This window comes from Macrobrachium rosenbergii, chromosome 55, assembly GCF_040412425.1.
Source record: "Macrobrachium rosenbergii isolate ZJJX-2024 chromosome 55, ASM4041242v1, whole genome shotgun sequence".
Classification (NCBI taxonomy): domain Eukaryota; kingdom Metazoa; phylum Arthropoda; class Malacostraca; order Decapoda; family Palaemonidae; genus Macrobrachium; species Macrobrachium rosenbergii.
In genome coordinates this window covers 52,507,967-52,517,966 of record NC_089795.1, presented here as the reverse complement: position 1 = coordinate 52,517,966, position 10,000 = coordinate 52,507,967, and positions in this window count along the sequence as shown.

Sequence of the window (10,000 nt, the reverse complement as noted above, 5' to 3'; positions counted from 1 at the left end):
ACTTAAGTGGCATTGTATTCCACCTCTGATGTTAAATCTTATTTCGAAGTGCCTCAGTGATGAAGTTACCACCGGCGCACTCCAAGCTTGTCAACACCACTCTTTGAATCAGGAACCTTTCGGAAAAACCTTTAGGAAACCTTTAGCCCCTTGAAAGCAAATGTTACGTAGCCTTTGCAACCAAGGAATAAGCCTGGTGAATACACCTTTTAACAGGGTATGTTAACAGAATGGTCATTAGCCTAAGCGGATGTAACCTCGTGTCAAAACTGGTTTGGTGCATATGTATTCTCTCTCTCTCTCTCTCTCTCTCTCTCTCTCTCTCTCTCTCTCTCTCTCTCTCTCTCTCTCTCTCTCTCTGCTGGACTGCTTTCCAATTTGGGGTTTCTTGTGCTTGTATAGAATTCTGCTTTGTCAAATGAGGTTGCAGCATGGCTTATAATAATAATAATAATAATAATAATAATAATAATAATAATAATAATAATAATAATAATAATAATTATAAGGTGTTAATGGTTTAAGTGAACGTCTGTAGTTCATCAGGATATCTGGCACTGGTTTTTCATCTTCATTTAAGACCCCAGCTTTGTATTTCAGTGTTTCATTAACTTCAAAACGTCATTGTCATACCTCCTAGATTCCGAAGTTACTGAGAAAAATTTCTATGAATTTTTTGGCACATTTATATATATATATATATATATATATATATATATATATATATATATACACACACACACACACACACACACACACACACATATATATATATATATATATATATATATATATATATACACACACACACACACACACACATATATATATATATATATATATATATATATATATATATATATATATATATATATATATATATATATATACATACACACACACATCCTTCCTTCCAGGCATTACATCACACAGAGAAAATTTCCACGGGTTTACCATTGAACTCAATCCGCTGCTAATGGGCCTTCACTAGCCACTACTATTACTATGTCTGGCTGGCGCGCGCATGAGCCCGCCTGCCCACCCGTCCCCCCTCCCCCACCGCCCGTTTGAAGAGACACAGCATCAATCCCATTTGGATGAACGGAATCGCGAGGCCTCGAGTGGACGATGGAATATCAGATTTCAATTAAACTGAAGTGTGCAACTAATGCTTTGCAGGTGCTTTGTAAGTTTGTTTTGCTTGTTTGTCAGTTTGTGCTTGTTTGCTCTGCATTCTTCGGTTGCTCTGGTGTTTTCTGTACTCATTACAATGTTATTGTGCAATGAAGAGTCATTAAAAACTAATAAGAATTGTATTAACTTAGTCACAAACGTGATTGAAATCAGCAGAAGCTCTTCAAGAATTCCCAAAGAATTACTCATTGTATTTACGTTTGTGACGTTAGGTAGATCACCACTCCCACTTTCTCAGGGCTTGCCAAAGCTTTAAGCTGACAGCTACATCAACATTCCTACTCTCTTACTTCTTGCTGTCAGCTTTAAGCTGACAGCTTCCTCAGTTCTCCCACTCTCTACTGCTTTCCAGAGTTTTAAGTTGACAGCTACCTCAGCTCTCACATTCTCTGCTGTTTTCTAAAGCTTTAAGCTGACAGCTACCTCAACTCTCCCACTCTCTACTGCTTTCCAGAGCTTTAAGCTGACAGCTACCCCAGCTCTCCCACTCTCTACTGCTTTCCAAAGATTTAAGCTGACAGCTACCTCAGCTTTCCCCAGCTTTATGCTGACAGCTACCTCTGCTCTCCCACTCTCTACTGCTTTCCAGAACTTGAAGCTGACAGCTATCTCAGCCTTCTCACTCTCTACTGCTTTCCAAAGCTTTAAGCTAGCAGCTACCTCAGCTCTCCCACTCTCTACTGCTTTCCCCAGCTTTATGCTGACAGCTACCTCTGCTTTCCCACTCTCTACTGCTTTCCAAAGCTTTAAGCTGACAACTACCTCAGCTCTCCAACTCTCTACTGCTTTCCCCAGCTTTATGCTGACAGCTACCTCAGCTCTCCACTCTCTGCGGCTTTCCAAAGCTTTAAGCTAACAGCTACCTCAGCTCTCCCACTCTCTACGGCTTTCCAAAGCTTTAAGCTAACAGCTACCTCAGTTCTCCCACTCTCTACGGCTTTCCAAAGCTTTAAGCTAACTGCTACCTCAGCTCTCCCACTCTCTACTGCTTTCCAAAGCTTAAAGCTTTGATTCAGCAGAGGACGACCTTCACTGAAAACAGCACATCAGCTTCTGAAACACACAACACGGAAACCAGTCGCTTGGTAAATGACTCAATTCTCATATATTCCGTGAATATGCAACTAGAACCACCCTCCACATGACACACGTCACACAGACTTTCGCGCGACTAATTCCATACACGGTAGCGAAATAGCCTTTTCGCAAAAGTCTTTATGGAACGTTGGTGGAGACCAAATATTTACATATATTACGCAAAAGCGAGAACTTTCTGGCGATGATGAATAAACATAAGAGGAGAGACTCCGTTTACAATTCAAAACCCAGGTTCTAAAGAAGAGGAAGATAACGTAGGGCGGGCATGCAATTATTCATGCAATGCAAATCATGCATATATATTACTCAAGGCATGGAATGAGATGACCAAAGACCCCAAAATGAAATGCAGAGTTAATGGTCAGCTTTCAGCTTAAAAGCTTAACTCTCTGGCTGGTCTCCGTTTGCTTGTGAATGCGAGGCAAAATATTTTATGTCGATTATTACTCATGCAGCTGTCAGCTTACAGCTTTGGCAAGCAGTGAGAGAGTGAGAGAGCAAATGTAGCTGTTAGCTTACAGCTTTGGCAAGCAGTGAGAGAGTGAGAGAGCAAATGTAGCTGTCAGCTTACAGCTTTGGCAAGCACCGAGAGAATGGGAGAGCTGATGTAGCTGTCAGCTTACAGCTTTGGCAAACTGTGGGAGAGTGAGAGAGCTGATGTAGCTGTCAGCTTACAGCTTTGGCAAGCTGTGGGAGGGCTGATGTAGCTGTCAGCTTACAGGTTTGTCAAGCAGTGAGAGAGTGCGATAACTGATGTAGCTCTCAACTTAAAGCTTTTTTAAACAGTGAGAGAGCTGAAGTGCGTATTGTGTGTAAGTGCATGTGTGTATATGTGTATATGCATGTGTGTATATGTGAAAGTGTATGTGTTTGTGTGTATGTGGGCGCGCATGTTGAACATGGAAGACGCCCTAAGAGCCTCAGCAAATGCACCCATAGGCTCAATTTTCTAAGCGCCCACAACCACTCACTGACAGTCAGGTCTCCATCTCTGCTGTGGATTTGACACCAACGGAGGCGCCTCTGCGATGCAGCCAATCAGACACCGGGGAGAGGAAGATGGGGAAGAATGGGGCGGGATCTGCGTTTTCGGTTCAGGGGAAATTTCCCTCCCATCCTGATTTTCCCATCGGAGGAAGGAGTCCTTCCCTGCGAAGTGTAGGGTGCCCTGATGAGTTCGAAACAGATCAAGTCAGCCTCGGTTATGGGGTCCATCTGTATGCAAATTTCTCCAGAGAGAGAGAGAGAGAGAGAGAGAGAGAGAGAGAGAGAGAGAGAGAGGAATTTCATCTTCTATGGGCGATGCCACCTTCGTCGCCCGCTCTGGTTTATTTGTTGCTTGTTCCTTGCTTTATTTGCTCGTGAAGTTACTTACAGATGTGCGCGCACGCACAAACACATACGCTGTGGGTTGCCGGGTGTGGGGGTAGATGAAGGGGGTCAGCGTCTGGTGGGCGGATCAAAGAAAGGGCGTGGGGCTAGCAACTTCTTCCTATAAGAAAGATCTGTTATATATATATATATATATATATATATATATATATATATATATATATATATATATATATATATATACATATACATATATAAATATGCATAAATACATGTATATGTAAATATGTATGTATATATATATATATACATGTATATACATATGTGTGTGTGTGTATTTAAGGAAGGATACATAAAAATATCTCAAAATATAAACGTGGAAAAACAGGACAATAATCAGAGCAGTAAACTGATGAGGTATAACAAGGCAACTACCCAAACTACCCACTCACCCACTACACCCTTCCCAACTCACCAACACCCCCAAAACAGACACACACAAACACACACACACATTCTCTCACTCCACTCAAAAAACTCGGAAACACACTCACCACATTTCCGTCTTGATTTCCTATTGAATATGTCACTACACTCACTCAAGTTTGTAAAGTGACTTAAATCCATACCAGCTTTACGAGCTGAAAAGTGGCCACAATTGCTGGAATCCACTAATACTGGATTTCATAAATTCTGGGATACACTAATACTGGATTCCATAAATCCTGGAATCCACAGGCCAGGGCTGGATGTCACCAGCTAGACGTCTGAAGAAGTGATTACTGGCCTGAATTTTAGTGTCTTTACTGAGGAGTCAGTACAGATGGCGCTGCAGTCGCCAATTTTGTAAAAGTAGACAATGTCTGGTTACAGAGCATTTGGGTAAGTTCTTTATTATTATTATTATTATTATTATTATTATTATTATTATTATTATTATTCAGAACATGACCCGTATTCATATAATACAAGCAAATAGGAGCCATTGGCTTGAAACTCAAGCTTCCAAAGAATATCATGGTGTTCATTAGGAAGACGTAAGAGGAGTTCGAGGGAAATACAGAAAGAAGAGATCTCACTTATTAAAAAAGATGAAAATAGATTAATAAATTAATAAACAGATAAAAATGCATTAAAATGAAAGGAGGCTAGTATAAGGGTAGTAACGCATTGCATCTTCGCTTGAACTTCTGAAGTTCCAGTTGCAGACATCCTCCGGGAGGCTTTTCCACAGTCAACAGGGTAGTTAGCAAGTTCTTAGATTTGAGAGTGGTTAAAATGAGAGTCTTGAAATCAACGTCAGGGTAACAACCAGATTGATATTTATAAACAACAGTTTGTGACTAATCAGCATTTTTTCCAATAATTGTTGTTGGTTGGTATTACCGAATGACTTTTGAAAAAAATTGATACGTATGCTGAAGGCGAGATTTGATTACTATTTATTTTAAAGGAGTTTAGTAAAAACCTAATATCTATCTATCTATTTATATATATACATACATATACATATATCTAAATATATAATATATATACCATATATATATTTATATTCATATATATAAATTTGCTGTAACAAATATTTCCGAATGGGTAATCACCTTTTCTTCAAATAATCTTATCTTTTTTAACATGGTTATTAAAACAATGAAGAGTTTTACCCAATGGCTTTTGGCAAATAATACAACATACAAATACAATCATTGTCACAGTTTAAAGTAAAATCTAATAATTTACGCAATATTCGCACACATACTTACATCCTGCATTTGAAATCCACAATTTTCCCTTAAGATTAAAAAAAAAAATAGGATATAGAAACTCATCAATCAATATAAACACTTTAATTTCAAACAATCTTGATGCACACTTCATGCACTAGAATAATAGGCATTTATAGTTAACAAAAGGATAAAGGACTTTATCATACCTATACACAAAGTTGAGGTTTGCTTAGCAGTCTACGTATTTTTACTGACACAATGACTAGTGAATTACAGTAAACAAAAATAAAAAAAAGTAGTCTGTATTACATAACTGATATAAAAAATGTGAATATACAAATTCATATCAACTGAAACATAATAAGTGTCCAAATGGGTGTAGCGTGTGGGGAAAAAGTATGGGAGATTTGTGGGCGTGTTCGCGTAATCGTTAGCTTGTCGCCTTAAAACTACTTGTAGGACAATTCATATGTGAATATGTAAATTCTTATCAAATGAAACACTTCAAAAGTGTCCAAGTGCTTCTGTAATGTTGTTCATGGGTGTAGCGTGTGGGAAAGAAGTGGAGGAGATCGTGGGTGCATCTGTGTAAGTGTTGTAACTTGTGGCCTTAAAACTACTTGTAAAATAATTCATAATTAAGCCTAGTTAATAGGATAAGGTAAGCCTATCATTCCTAGTTACCGAAGGAGCGTCCTTAGTCCTATTTCAGTACACATACATGAATATTTTTTGGCTATTTACATCTTTTTTACGTACAAAAAACTTTACACACAATATCGATATTATGTACAAATTTTCGGGTTAGGATAAACAGTGCTTTTTAAGATTCTTACTGTGATCTGGGTCAGTTAAATTGGTTTTCAATATATTTCATATTCATATCAACCTATAAAACATCAGAGAGAAATATCATCATTTATTCAAGTTAACATTTCGCTAAAAACAATCTGTCAACAAAGTTCAAGATAATTTTTTTTAACACTTTTCTTCAGTTCGTAAATGGACGAATGATTTTTCCTCAACAAATTTGAGGAAGGAATTGTTTAAGTAGATACAATAAGTTTGTGTATACTCATTTTAGTAAATTCTCTTGCGAACAAAAATATTCACAATGTATTTTAGTTTAAGGTCGTAGGGAATATTTTTTTTTTTTTTTTGGGTAGTCTGAACTGAAACTAATTACTTTGTCACAAGTATTGTCGATAAATATTGATATAAAAAAAACTCAAGGAATAGATATTTTTACAACAAAAAATCTCTGGAAACTGCTTTTTGTAATATACTTTATACAAAATGAACCTTTTTCTATATAGAAATGACAATTCAGTTTTTTTATAAAGCTGATAGAAAATTAAAAAAACTTGTATAGAAAAAATGAGACGAAACATAGAATTATACATTGATTTTTTTATGTTTACCTTCATTGAAGAAAAGACGAAATCTATTGTCTTGTCTTGTAGACTATTTCAATACTGACGTCGTCAGTTCTTTTCCTTCCTTACTTTTTGAAATTTCATACCAATAATAATAATAATAATAATAATAATAATAATAATAATAATAATAATAATACTTGTCCTAACACTAATCAGTTCCTTTCCTTCTAAATTTTAGAAATTTCATGCCAATAATAATAATAATAATAATAATAATAATAATAATAATAATAATAATAATAATAATGATAATAATAACAATAATAATTCATAAAATCTCATAATCGTAAGAAGTCACTAAAATGGCGCTGAAATTCACAATTATTCAAGTGAAAATATATAGAAAAAATATGAACAAAAGGAGAGCTCTCGAGAACCTGCTCGAATCTCCTTCTGATTGAAAAGGAGAATCGAGCAGGGATTCTCAAAGACCTCTTTTTATATATATATATATATATATATATTATATATATATATATATATATATATATATATATATATATATATATATATATATTTATCTCTATTTGCACTTAATCATTGAGGATTTATTCAATAATAATAATAATAATAATAATAATAATAATAATAAACAAAGTAATCCACCACAAAGAGCATTAAAGTAATTATGTAAAGAAGATTACAGGTCGCAAAACTACTGGCTTACTTATGACACGATTCAGCCAAGGGAAATTTGAAGCGTCAATGGGAAATAAGTTGTTGGAAATAGTTTGTGAAGATCTGAACAAAGCGTTTTATTTTCATTTGATCCGAAAAAGATCAAAGTCGTATAAAAAAAATGATGAATATTTATCGTGGAGCTTGGGTAATATCAAAGCGATTAGGAGGAATTATCTAAAGCAGTAATATCATCGAGATTTATCCGGAGTTCATTTAGAACAGAACAGAAATAAAATTAGCGAGAGTTGGATTTGTAACCGAAAGAAAAATGAAATATTTGATATATTTAAATAAAAAAAAAGACTTATTCGAATTTTTGTCATTGGTTTTCGCTATATTTTGGTAGTAAAATATATACCACAGGATAATTTGAAGGTAACTCGTTGTGTCGCACATTTTTTCTCAATTTTCTTCCTTTCAGCGGCTGGCAATTGCATTTTATTGCCGTTTTTATCTGTGCCCTTGGTAAATGCGTTTGCGGTTAAAGCTATTTGTTTTAAATGGCAATGTGAAAATTATTATTATTATAATTATTATTATTATTATAAGTTATATATACGCGGATTCTTGTTTATATATATATATATATATATATATATATATATATATATATATATATATATATATATATATATATATATATATATATATATATATATATATATATATATGTAAAAAGTCATTTTGGTCTATTGCCCAAATGGTCAATGTAAGTAAAAATTCCATCTCAATTATCAGGCAAGTAAAATGAATGAAGTTTGGTATCAACGAAAATTGTCCTTTTCAATTTCCAAAAAGGGCATTACAGCCGTCCAAAGCTCGATTTGGTATAAAATCTTTCAAAATGTTCATTTTTAAATAATTATTTCTCATTTATCTTGCAATGTTCTTTTTTTTCGCAAATGGCTGTCCTAAGATGAGGTAAGAAATTCATTTAGTATTATGCTAATTTACTCTAAGCGTTTAAGAGTTTTCTCATCATTAAATCATCTCTTTTAACGTTGATCTACGTGTGACGTAACGTATGACAAATCCTACGAAAATCCACCGTGGATTTTCCAAAATCGCGGTTTCTTAATCCTAAATCCGTTTACATCATTTTCAACTCTACGGAATCTGTCACCACAGAATTCCCTCCTTTTTTTTTTTTAAGATACACAGTAGCTAAAATTAATAGCACCATCTCGCGGTTGGGAGTTTTCTAATTAAGGGAGTAAAAGTTTCGCCATTATCCGCGTAAGCTCGGAAATTTTGAGTTTGGGGTAAAATTAAATTAAATTTGACTTTGGGGGGTCGCGGCGTCTTTTCTCTCTCTCTCTCTCTCTCTCTCTCTCTCTCTCTCTCTCTCTCTCTCTCTCTCTCTCAGGTGAAATGAAAACGGTTTGATCACTTACAGTACGCCAGGCAGGCTCCTGTGTTGAAAGACCTTCTCAGGGAACTCTCAGGGAGCCAAAAATGAAACCGGAAAAAATGAAATGTACACCACTGTGTGATCTGGATACTTAAAGTATAACGAAATGCAAAATCAAAGACTAGAAGCATGCAATGAACATTGATAAAGCATTCACTAAAAAACGAAAGACAGTCGACTTGCTGCTTGGGTCTACACGTACGAAAAAAATTATAATTTCATTATTCAGTTTTTTTCATTATATCAATTATTTCTTGGGTCTTGACGTACGAAAAAATTGATCATTTCATTATTAAATTTTTTTTCAGTATATCAATTATTTCTTGGGTATAAACCTGAGAAAAGATAATTTCATTACTCATTTTTTTTAGTATATCAACTATTTCTTAGCTCTACACGTGAGAAAAAATTATAATTTCCTTATTCAGTTCTTTTTCAGTACATCAATTATTTCTTGGGTCTACGCGGACAAAAAAAAATTATAATCTCCTTATTCAGTTTCTCCAATGTATAAATTATTTCTTGGGTTTACAAGTGCAAAAAAAATTATAATTTCATATTAATTTTTTCCCAGTAAACCTGTTTCCTTGGGTTGCATATCGCTCACAGCTGTCTTCCGTTATAAATTTCGACATTGCTACGTGATTCTCATACGTAGAATTCTTTCATTCGAAAATGAAACGCAAAAATTCAACAAAATCATATTAGAAAGGCCATTGTTAGGATGACTCCAAATACGGAAAAATACAGAAAATTTCGCAAAATAAAAAAAGTAAAAATTTAATATAAATCTAATGACATTCTTCTTCACTCAGCTTTTCACGTGAAATGGCTGTTCCAATTTTTCCGGTAACCTGAAAAGTATTAAATTCCATTTGCAATATTGCCCAGAATTCTTTGATCTCAAAATCAAGTGCAAATTTCTCCCGGGATTAAACTGCCGATGAATTTTTTAATTCTTCTCTCTCTCTCTCTCTCTCTCTCTCTCTCTCTCTCTCTCTCTCTCTCTCTCTCTCTCTCGCGTTCGCGTCTACCCATTATGCAAATAGCAGAGAAACCAATAAAGAAATTCGTTCAACTGTAAATTTTCTAATAAGTGGCTGGTAAAAGATTCCAATTGT